Source organism: Neofelis nebulosa, chromosome 4 (genome assembly GCF_028018385.1).
Source record: "Neofelis nebulosa isolate mNeoNeb1 chromosome 4, mNeoNeb1.pri, whole genome shotgun sequence".
Taxonomy (NCBI): domain Eukaryota; kingdom Metazoa; phylum Chordata; class Mammalia; order Carnivora; family Felidae; genus Neofelis; species Neofelis nebulosa.
This window is the reverse complement of record NC_080785.1, coordinates 131353507-131366109: the sequence shown is the minus strand read 5'-3', so window position 1 is coordinate 131366109 and position 12603 is coordinate 131353507. Positions and strand designations below refer to the sequence as shown.

Genomic DNA, 12603 nt, shown 5'->3' with positions numbered 1-12603 from the left:
GACAAAATTTTTCACTGCTCCTGACATTTGACAATGCATTCCTTATTTGCAGTATATCACATGTCCTTGATATTATACAGAAACAATTTTTTTGTCCCCATGGACTACCTCCCGTAGTCAACACTAATGAAAAATTCCTAGAAACTTTTTTTTCTCCCCAAACTTGCCCCTGACTCACGCTATTGTAAACTTTGAACAGTATCACAGAATTGGAAACAAATCGCAATGCACAAATTCAAACGTGCACATTTTCAAGTCATGGGTGTTAGCATAGGCCATCATAAAGACATCAAGTCACAGGGAAAATAATTCATGCTTACATGTGACTCCAGAGAAAACAATGAAAACCCACTTAGGATGCCCGTATTTGAGGCTGTGGGGTAACGCAATTCTCAAGGTGAATATTTCATCTCTTCGACCATATATTCAGCTTTGTTTAATCAGTTTTTAGCTTTGCCAGAAATCTTTGCTAAAGGCACGAGATGAGTTAAAACACCTGGCACAGCTCTGCATGAGGAACATCTTGGACTGAGATTCTGCAGGGCTCAGAGACACCGGGAGACAAACTTGCTGCCTAGCTGAGCAGCTGTGGCAGAGAAGAAATGGCCCAGGAACAGAAAATAATTCGTGGCAAGGAAGGAATGGCCCGCCAACAGAAAATAATGCGTATGGCCCTTGACAGGAAAAGTTTGCAGATCCCTGAAATTAACAAAGCCTTCATGTTTAATATTGGACCACTCTGCGTCAGCAAGGGGAAGAGCTTTGTCAAAAGTCCCGCCCTGACTTGATGAGCCCCAAAACTGCTTGGGATCAACCCTTTCCACGCTGGAGCATATAAAAGGAGCTGTCCTCTGCAAAGGACAATCTGAGGCTTCTCGCAAAGATTTAATTTAGACAACAAAGATGGTGAAATGGGGCAAGTTGGATTTCTGACCTCAGATCAAGTGTGCCAGAAGAACGCAACTAGAAAAATAAATCCATACCCGTAAAATACGTTCTAGAACCTCAAAATGCTCAGTAAGATGAAACACAAAAGTAATCTAAGAATTTTCACATTGTAAAGATTCAAAAAGAAGAAAAAAAAAAACCCAAAACAGGTTCAGCTGAAGAATAAGAAGTCTGTGTCTTACAAATTCATAAACTTAATTTAGTAATATCTGAGTGAAGGCTTTGTGCAACCAGGCCCTCAAGTAACCTGTTTTAAAACAGACACAAATCTACTAAGTCGAATGGAGCTATCATTGGCCAAAATTCAAAAATAAAATGAAGATTCTACAAGAGAAACATCGGCCATTAAAACGGCCTGCAAGATTAACTTGTGTGAGATGAGCACCAGAGAGAGACTTTGGGAATCGAGAAAATAATGTAGCATCCAGAACCATTTTAAACAGAGTGCTTTTTTGTTCCCCCTCCCAAAAGTGAGTTTGAGAAAATTTAATTTAGCTTTAATTCATCAAGCTACATTAGTCGCTCTGAAAACTTCTAATTTTAAAATCAAATACTCATTTGATTTTCAAGCAAGGTCAAGAGAACAAGGCAGCCTAGTACTGACATCACAGGGATGTGGCCCACGCCGCTCTGCAGTTCTATCAATGTGCCGTGTTGCTATGGTGCTATGACTATTAATTTCTGAAAGAAGGTGATTATAAAGCCGCCAGATGAACATCAATCGGATGACACCACTTCAGCACAGAACACGGACATGGGCTACTCTCGTTTGGAGCAAGCGAATTTTTATGAATCACCGCTTTTGTGATGTGAATATTCCTGTCAAAGTTTGGGTTCACCAAGTCAACAACAACAACAACAACAACAACAAAATCAGCTTCAACAAAGGGGCAGTTTGATCATATTTGGGAGAAAAATGTCACTCTGTGGACCATTTCTTCAGGGCAATCTTTTCTGTAAACATCTCCCAAATGATGCTATAACATAATACTTACATAAATAAATTCACAGACATTTGGTAACTACGTAGATTGGGAAAGAAGTGAATTAAGATATACCTAGAGGTGGTAAACACAGCCCTAGATAGAATTCCACGAATCACATCGCGTTTACCTTTTTTGGCTTCCGGAAAGCAATCTTCAGGTATAGTCACCTCAAAAGGTCACTTCTTACCCTGAAAACAAAAGAGAACATCAAAACCTGAATGTCAAGAGAAAGGAGCAACCACCTATTTGCCAGGGACAGATGCAAAAGAACTCCGGCACATTTCATGGCAAGTGACTTTCCGAGTTAATCAAAACAAGTCCCAAGACCACTGATCCGGTGCACAGGCCGGTGAGCTCCTCAAGACAACAAAAATAACGTGGGTGGAAAAAGTCAAGGTGAAACATTGCGAATTTTGCATATGAACTTTTTCTCATCTTGTCCTCCATCAATTTATTTTCTTGTGCAATAATACGTGACTCATAGGCTTTTGTTTTTGGAAACCAGACTGCTCCTTGAACGTGTCTGTTTGGTTAGCATCCACGACATCTCTGATTTCATTAAAGCACAGGCTTGTGGGGTTTTTTCCCCCTTAGGAAGAGAATGAGTTCTGAGAGACAAGATGCCTTTATGCCAACCTGGACCTTTCAAAATGAACCAGGATCTGCAAGTTTGGGGGGGGGGGGGGGGGTTGGTTAATCGGTTGGCGAAAGCTGTTCACACAGTGTTTTCCACTTAGCCTATATCTACCAGATCTACCAAGTTAAATAAAAATGGTTTGTGTCAGATGAAATAAACAATTGAAATCAAGCTCCCTAAAACACAAAGAAAGCCTGGAACATGTTTTATCCTGCATCTGCATATACTCTCTTATGCAAAACAGTGTGTAATCCTTTAAGAAACATTACAAGCTGCCTCTTTCTGCCCATGTAACTGGGATCAACATATGGCACAAGTGAAAAGAAAAACATTTGTTTATTAATTTAGATCAAGTTACCGACAGGGTACAGGATTCATTCCCCATCAGCTGACCAAATGCTCATGTAATTTTTTTTTTTAAGATGCTAAGACCAGATCACCATTTGCCTAAAATGTTAATATCCTTTTGCTCACTCTTCAGAACAGTATGTAATGAAGTGGTTTTAATTTTATACAGAATATATCCCTGCTTATCCCTCTGCTGTCAGCCCTGAATGTGGAAAGGCAAACATTATTGAGAAGAGTTAAATCTTCTTTCACAAGGGCTAAAATATGACAGTGGCACTTTGGTGAGTACTATCTTTGAGGAATTGATCGGAGGCCAATTTATGACATTTCCACAAGCAAGTGTATGCAGATTCTTGCCATAAAGATTGGAAAAAAATGCAGGCTCTGAGTGAAATCATAATTTTCATGTTTACTGTAAGAGGAAATTGGAGGTTTTCACCATAAATGTTCACCATTTGGGTGGGGGAAAACCCTAGCCCTGGGACTTAAAATCACTATTTTGCAACCTGCCCCAAACCTTTTTGTTTTTACACAAAACAATTCAAATTGAAAATGAAAATTTTGAGACACACTGCTGATGTGTGACTCCAGGATTGGTTTCTCCACTGGTGAGAATTGTCACGAGGCATCTGGTGGTGAGAAAACAGGGAGCAATGATGTTGGGGTCCTCAAGGTAATGGGGAGGCTGGCAAAGCAGCCCCCGGCCTCCCAAGCGAAAAGAGCACATTAAATGCAAGAAACAGCAGCAATCTTACACCCCAGAAATTTCCATCTCATCACTCAGGCAATCTTAAATGGAAAGTAAGCGAACTGGCAGGTTCTACTCAATTCAAGGCAAGAACAGCCCTTCTCCCTCCTTTTTCCTTGAGATGTTCTCCAAGGCGTGCTCTCTAAACTAATTTTCATGTTAATCTATTGAGTTGCATCTATTTTTGCATGTTTGGCAGTCAGATCTATACAGTATTAGGCTTTGCAATGCAGATGAGATTGCTATCATATAGGCCCGGCAAACAACTGGACCTTATTAAAATTTAATTTAAGAAAAAAAAAACACACTGCAAAAATGCCTACTTTCAATAAAGTTATCTTGAACCCTGTATTCAAACCTGTAGGAGGATTTCAGGTAAGAAATGGGCTATTTCTCCACGCACCTGTCTACACAGTACCGTGTGTCAGTGAACACAGAGCAAAATTAAGCTGATTTACCGTCATAGATTTTACAAGTGTAATTTTCCCCTAGGGAAACAAAATTATACAAGTGACCCTCCAACTTACAATTACTAAAGCAATACAGAATTGGCTACTTTTAATTTTTACTCATACAAAAAAAATTGGCAGTGGGATACAAATCATGGTTTCCTCCATTCTGGGGTTCCATAAATTTTAATGCATATCCACATTTGACCACTCATTTATTTATTTCTGTTGATTTTAGTTTTTAGGATACATTAGCCAAGTAATCGAAAGGTACTTTTCTAGCATTGCAGAGAACAGATGAATAGTTCAACAGCTGTTTGCCATCATGCTAAATTAAATGAAATGTGTCAATATAACAGACAAGAAAATTAGGGATTAGTACTGGGGCCTGAGTCTGCATCACTACGAGCCTAGAAGAATCAGAAATCAACAACTAGGACAACGGTCTGCAGTTCATTTTTCTTCCAAAGTGTAAAACTTCCACTTCCAGAACTATTTTCTTTTTTTCTTTGTTAAACAATCACTTTTATTTATCAAATATATCAACTGTTTACCTGAATGCTTACTCACAGCACAAGCATCAAAACTAAAATTATGTAAAGCTGTTTTTTTTTTTAAGATAAAAGAAAAATATTCCCCTCCAGCCCATTTCTCTTCTTTTAAAACACTGTTACCATCTGAATTGCATTTTCTTTTTCCTCTCTTTCTGAAGTTTCCTATTGGTTTTAGGTTTTAAAAGTGAGCCAGGAATACGGTAAATAGAAATGACTTATTTTCCTTTATGTCATTCTCTGTACAGTTAAGATCCTGTGAACAACTACAAGTGATCCTGGTGTGGCCTCCTCACTGCTGTCCACAAGGGTGTTGTTTATCTGAATCAATGTGCTGACCATAAAGACTGTGGGTAAGACACCAATCTTCAGCAGCAACCCATTCGTTAGAAAACTTAAGGTACTCTCCTCTTCCTCCACCTTCCCAACCCCCATCCCCCCACTCCTTAAGAATTTTATTCTGTAGACCTCTTAGGTTACCACAATGCTTCAATGTCATACTTTGTTTGGGTGTCTTTGGCCCCTAATTTAATCCATGTAATAAATAATACATAATGCCAACTGGCATGGCCCAGTTGGAACCAATTGCAGGTAAACATGGAGGTTTGACTTCGTTTCACCAGACTGAAAATGAACAATATATTCTCTACTTTTCCCACTATGAGTATTTCCCCGCGTTCTTTCATGGCAGCTAAAGGGAATGATTTGCATCAGGACTTCTGCATTGTGTTTCATTTTATACAATTATACAAAGGGACCACGAAGGATGACCAACGTTTTTCACCTTAACCTTCAGTCCCCCAAATGATGCCTTAAATCCACTGTCCATCAGTGTCATCGGGGATGCGAGGATGTCACGGCCAGCTCTTGGCCCACAATGAAGGTAACAGATGCTTTCCTTAAAGTCCAGTAATCTGTCTCTGGCTAGAGAATGCTTTCTCTTAAAGTCCAGGAACACGGTTCAAACTTCCAACACCCCAAATACTCCAATCAAAGGACATAGACTTCCATCAAAGAAAACAGAAGGTCTATACGGGCCAATTTCCCAGAGACTGCTGTCTCGAACCAGTGACTCCTAACACATGGATTTTAATGTCTTTTCAAACATTTCTTAGAAAAACAGGAGCATATCAACACAAATTTGCCGAGCTGAAAAATGATAGTACAAGGGTCCCTTCATTTTCTTCACTGGAGACAAGAAAATCCACTCTGAAATCAACCACAAAGATCCCCCCGTCCCTCACCCGGCACCCTGCTCTAATAACTTCAATATTGAGTCAGGCTTACAGGGAAGAAAAAAAAAAAAAAAAAAAAAAAAGCAAAGAGGGCAGGGAAGGAAGAGAAAAAAAGAAATAAGAAAAAGAAGAAAAAGGGAGAGACGTCAGGAGTGCCAAAGAGGTGGGGGAAGGAGAAACAAAAGAAGGAAACTGAAAAGGAAAGAAAGAAAAAGTTAGAGCTGTACAGTGCGGGCCTCTAGGACACCACCCAGGCCTGCTGGGTTCCAAGTGCTACATTTCTTGTACTTGGGTCTACCAAAGAAATCAACCACCATGCCCCAACGTCCCCTCCTATGGCTGCACGGAACACTTTGTTTCCTTTCTCCTTACCCTCTGTGACTCTCGCCAGATCATGGAACCTAACTTTGGGGTCCATTCTAGTAAGAAAAACCTAAAACAACTCGAAGGTTAAGCCACAGGATATAGGCAACCCCAGCCAAGGCGAACCGGCGAGATTACTGGAGGCTGGCAGTCAGCCCAGCGACAGCTCCACATGGGTCCATCTCACTGGGAGAAACTACTCTCTCTTACCTTACAGAAAAGTAAAACCCTGGCCGTGGTCATGTGAAAATATTTTATAGGTATCCTTTAACAGCCTTTAAATGTTGAAACCTAAAAACAATATTTGCTGTTTTCTCTTTGAAGCTCTAACAAAGCCTTTGTTTTAGATTTACCTTTAGTGTGCAATAAGAGTTAATAATCAAATCCATCCCAACCCCCACAAATGTTAAACAAAAAGATAAAAGAAATGCAAATAGCTATTGTCATGGAAAGTTAAAGTACCTGTCTGTATTTTTAAGTGAAAACTATTATCTCTATCAATCAAAATTTAAGAATACAATAGCACTAATCACAGAAGGTGCTCTCACGGAGTTACTTTTCCTCATTAAAAAAAAGTATTTTTCCCCTTAAAAACCGAGTATAAAAGTCATATACTTACAATTAGATAGGGTATTTGTAATTTTATTATTAAAAACCTTCAGCAGCCTCACTGTTAATAAATGCTTCGAAGTCTCTAGACTGATTTGTACCCAAGAAGACCCAACTCCCTACATATTTTAATAAGGTTGATGAAATTTTATTTAAATTCTCACAGTTTCCAACCTGCGGGAGAACAGCACACTCTTCTGTTGAAAAGAGTTACTCAAGCAGAGGCAACAGTTAACTGGTAATGAAAACTCCTTTTAGACCCTGGACACAATTCCTGGTCCCTGAAATATCTTTACATAGGACATCTCTTCCTTGGATGGTGCATCCTTCTTAGTTGTGGCAAGTCATTTTTGAAATTATAACACTCTAAAAGAAAGCAGAGTCCTACCATCATAGCCCAGAATGATCTAAGTGCACAGTACATCAATTTCTCTTGAGTCTTTTTTTTTTTAATCCACTTTTTTAAAAGATTGGATTAGACCCTGAATATGGTGCTTTCTAAAGACAGCACAGGAACAAAAAATAGCAAGACCCCAGATAGTAAAACAAACAGCTCAAGATTAAAATTCCTAGAGCAAACAGTTAAGCCAGGATGCCATTATGCAGGCTGAGCCTGGATGGATGTCTCCTCTACGGTGGGGCCAAGAGGCTGTCATCCCCCCCCACACACACACCCCCAGCAAGATCAGATTTCCTTCCCTCCCGACCGCCTCTCTGAGCATCATGGCCAACCTCTCTAGTGTGCTATTAATATCAATGAAGAGACGATTCGATTTCCACTGAAGAAAACCCTTCCTATTCCGGCACAGAGCTTCGGGGAGGACCCTGGCCCGGGTATAGACAATACAGCAGCAGAGTTTCACTGCTTTCTTACAGTTCGGTCTTCCACACTGTTTGAAGGCTTTTAGCAAACAATGGCAGCATTATCTCCAGGACAGTTACAAAACAGGATTTGTTAGGACAAAGAATAATAAAGCTGTTCCTCTCTCTCTCTTTCTCTCCCCCCCCCCTCGTTACCCCTCCTCCCCCCGCCCCGGTTCCAAAGAGGCTCTCTCGGCCAGTCCAAAATCCAGCCACGGTTCCTAAGAGGCACCTGCACTTGTCTATATCAATGCAGCCAGCAACTGACAACGGCCCAGGAACCAGGACCCAGGTCGCTGGCAGGAGGCGCCCAGAAGAGCAGGAAAGTAGCCTCTCAACATTTGTAAAATGAAACAAAGTATCAGCCTTGGCTTTCGCACACACTTACCCGTTCATGCTGAGGAAGGAAAGCTTTGGGGCCGGAGAGGCAATTTTCACACAACGGAAGAAAGTTGAGAGTTTGTAAGGGAGAAACTACAGGCGCTTGGAAGCCTGCGGGCTCTCAGGGATCCCAAGCTGGCGGCAGTGTGAGGAAGGACTGAAGGTATGTGGGCTCAACACAACAAAAGCCACTGCCTTACTCTAGATTAAATATGCAGGAAGAGGCCCCTTTGCATAAACACAAACACTCAGCAAATGAATAACTGGCTCAATCAGACGCCTGCTGTGCCTTCTACCTGTCCTCTCTCTGACAGGAGACACCGCCTGTTCCAGGGCACAAGGACTGAACAGGAGATACTTAAATGTTATGTTGCTATAATAACAATTAAAATGAATTGCATTCATTAGTAATTAAGAACTCACTCCTGGAGTTGGGGGGGCGGGGGAGTAAGGGGGTAGAAAATATAGTGCTATTGTTTTATCTCCAGCTACTTCAAAAAGAAGTTGGGATAAGACACATCACTGGAGTTTTACTATAGCTTCTATTTAAATTTCTAACATTCCATGGAAGTGATCAACAATCACATTTCTCAGTCACAATATAAGGTCAGACATATACCTGATATATTCTGGATCTCTTTGTGTGTGTTTTTTTGCACTATGAACTGATGCTTATGAAAGGTCTCTTTTACATATGCATAAAATTTTACATATATAAATTACACACACCTACATGTGTGTGTACATGAATATACACAGTTACACAGATAATAGGGGCACATATTTAATGTGAGCAGATAAACAAAAACTATGCCACTTTACACTCGTTAGTTCACTAATGATTTAAGGAACATAATTTGTGTCTTCCAAAATCACACCCCAAATGCCTGCCTTTCAAATGTCATCAATCCATGACCACTCATTTAAAAACATTATCCATATATTAGCACGGATGCTTTTAACTGAGTGGCCTCAACCACTTATAATTTCAATTAAATAACATAATTACAGTCAACAATTTTCTCCATTTCGGCAGAAAATATGCCATACCTCAACATAATTTGTCCTGAGAACCGAGGAATTGAAGCCAAAGGAAAAACACGCAGGCATTGGGACTTCACAAGGGCCTTTCCTCTTTCCTCCGCCTAGGGACTCAGCTCACTCCCCTCTAACCTCTCTCATATGTTCCAGCCACATGTTGGCCTTCGTAACTTAATTATTTTTTGCTAACTTTTATAGCATTAAATGACTTCGATTGAAACATAAATAAGATTACGTTCACCTACTTCCTTCTAACGCCACATAGTCAAGTTGGGGGCAAATCCAGCAATGCTATAGGATGTGCATTACATTACTACTTGGACCAGAAAGGGTAGGTCACACATCCTTCACAGCCTCAGAGAACGTACAGCAATTACGCTAGCCAAGGGAAATAAGGCAGCTTTCTATTTCGAAACCAGGTTCTGTTTTATTAACACGACACTGCTTTCTGACTGCATCATTCTACTGCAAAAGCAAATGAATACTACTGAAAAGTTGGGGGAAAAATTACAAACAGGCAGAGAAACCCATCTCAAACATACATTATGGCGTAACTTGGAGAAAAGAGAAAAAAAATGTTTTAAAGATTCCCAACCCCCCTCCACCACCAAAGAATAAAACACAGGTTCCTAAGAAGGGTTCCCAAAGAAACTAAAGACGCCTATTCTATTCACTATTTTGTCTCGAAATGACCTTCCAAATAAGGTGTTAGATAACCCACTTCCCCAGACGATAGTCATCTAACCTTGATGCAAATAAACCATAGAACAAAATTTAATCAGTATATCACTGTGAAAAAGCCTTTGTCCATCCCAATGGAGCTTCTAATGACTGTTTTGGCAGTTCTGGCGGGTAGTTATGCTTCCCAGCTCATCTATATCTCATACTGGTTGAGCAAGCTAATGGAAGTGCTGTTAGTGGAATCCAATATTAATGCTCTGTATCGTGCAAACCTGGATGCAACTGAATATATTATACAATTATAGGTAGTATCTAATTCCATAGGTATTAGATACCGCACCCGAAATTAATATTTTAATGAGAACAGTGAAATAAAGCAGACAGTCCAGGTAAGGGATCCATGCATGAGTGCTGGATACTGGAGCCAACGGCACAGACACAGGGATTGTGACAAAAAATCCGTATGCAAGCTTTAGATGCTGAGTGACACATACTGATGCACAGAGTCAAAGATGTCATCCTCACACGAGCGCCACTGGCTGTAAGCTTGAGCGAGAATGAAGGAAGAAAAAATGGGGGCGGGGGAGTCGCAGGGAGGCCTCCAGAAAATAAACAGGGTGTACAGTTTCAAAGGCTGCAGACACAGACATTTCATTGTTCAAGCCAATTATCAGTGGAAAATAATAACAACAGATGGATTCAGAGTCACTGACTTTTCATATGCACTTCATCTCAGCGGAACAGATGATGAAACGCGAGAGCTATCTCAAAAAGGCAAAACATCTTTCAGTAAAAGAACTCTACAGTCCAGATGGGGACCTTCTAAGGCTGCTGATTATCTTCTTATAATGTTGTAAGATAGACTTACTAAAACATTTCAAGAACGGATCAGATAGGATGCGCACAATGGCTTCATTATTGGAAGGAGTCGCCTCAGACTTGTGACTTAAAGAGGCAGAGATTTCAATAAGGTGAGGACTGTAAGTTTCCTGTCTTCTCATCAGGGACGGCAGGTTCCAACTCAGGCTGGAAATCTGTGCACGACAGAGAATAAACCGGTGCCCAAGGATCCTGAGTGTGTGCTCTTCTCTCATTTGAGCAAAGAAAAATGAGATACACTGGGATTGTAGAAAGGACATTAAATTATTCTGAACCATTCTATCACAACGGGGGGAAAAAAAAGCTACAAAGCAATTCCTTATTAAAAGCATTCAGTGATAAAATATCATCTCTTATACGCAGTTAGGACATCTTAACTATCCCTTGCCACTGGTGATCGCAAAACATAATTTGCTTTCAGTAGGAAATAAATATAAATTTCAATGGTGGGGTGATCCACAGTTGTAAGGAAAGCCAGCCAAACACCCAGGCTAAAGGAAAGAAAGCCACCAACCTATCCCCAAGCGTTCTCACTTAACTTAAATCCCACCAACTCAGGCTTGCTGATAAAACACAATAGGTAAACCACAACCTGAGAAGTGGCTGTAAGTAATAGAAAAAGTTAAAATTTCTAATCAAATGAGCCTCATTACTACTGGAAAAACAACCTATCTATTCTGCCTCTCTCCCTCCATCCATCCCTCTGTCGTCAACTCTACATTTATAATTTTGCAAAAATCTTTCTCTGAATTGACATAACGTGGCTGAAATCAGTGTGCTAATAAGCAAGAAGAAAAGCAGCTCCTCCCACTATTTACTAACGTACTTAACATTTTTAAAAAAATGTGTTTATAAATACACTGTTGACTTCACAAGTTTATAACGCAAATAAAAAAAAACATTTTTTTTCCTTTCCTTTTTTTTTTTTTTTTTTAAGAGCAAGGCTTTTCTTCAAAGTACTCTGACAAGAAAGTAAATTCAGAGCAGAACATACAAGCATGAAGAAAATACCGCCAAGGGCAAAATTCTGCAACTGCTTTAAGAAGCAAACAAGAACACAAAAGATGTGTAATACAACCATCTGGCTCTCCCCATACTGTATCAATGCCTCAACTTTATCCCCCCCCCACCCCCTTAGCCAGCCCACACCAATGCCACAAAACCAAATGGCTTCACTTATGTTTCCTGCACGGCAAATTTACACAATGCACTAAGAATGCAAAAGTGGATTTTTACACATAAACTGGTATCTTAAAAATTTTCCCCACCTCAAGTATTTTGTTGAACCTCACTGTGATAAAGACATCCCCACACGTGCAGAAATACTTAGGCTCAAGAGAAGCCCCCTTCAAAACTTGAATCTCTACTCTCTCGTGCTTTCGGCTATAATCAGACACTAGAAGCAGGCATCTGAAAGGCAAATTCTGAAATTATTCCCATTAGACTTTCACTTTTTTTTTTTTTTTTGTCTTTTTGCTCTACATTGTGGGTTATTTCCCCCTACTTACTACTTGAAAGAACTTCACTCATGTTGGATCACCATCCTTGAAAGTCTCCATGCTGACTGGAAATTTTCCTCATTTGGTTCGTTCTACAAACATTTCGTGAGCCAGTGCTGTGGGGTCTGGGGCTTGCTGGACAATGGGTGACCAAAAGCATCATTTTCCCAGAGAAGGACAGAACCCGCCTAGTACATTAAACCAGAAGGTTTACAATTTAATTAAAAAACAAAAACAAAAAAACTCTTCTATACACAGGTTGCCTGAAGCATTTAATTTATTTACATACTTATTCGGGAAGGCAGATATAACAGATATCTGAAAAGTTATTGCACATCTGTAGGTATCCCAATGCTTTCAAAGGTGGGAATTAAGACTTTTAATGCA

The 12603-nt window shown here is 40.1% G+C and overlaps 1 protein-coding gene across 8 annotated transcripts in view; it reads right to left on the bottom strand.

Annotated features, from left to right (window-relative positions):
- FOXP1 (forkhead box P1) overlaps positions 1–12603 on the bottom strand; it is a 511285-nt gene that overhangs the window by 332882 nt on the left and 165800 nt on the right. For all 8 annotated transcript variants that reach the window (XM_058728782.1, XM_058728781.1, XM_058728793.1 and 5 more), the window contains exon 2: positions 2062–2122. The gene's annotated coding sequence lies outside the window, so the exon portion shown is untranslated. The remainder of the gene's footprint in view (positions 1–2061; positions 2123–12603) is intronic.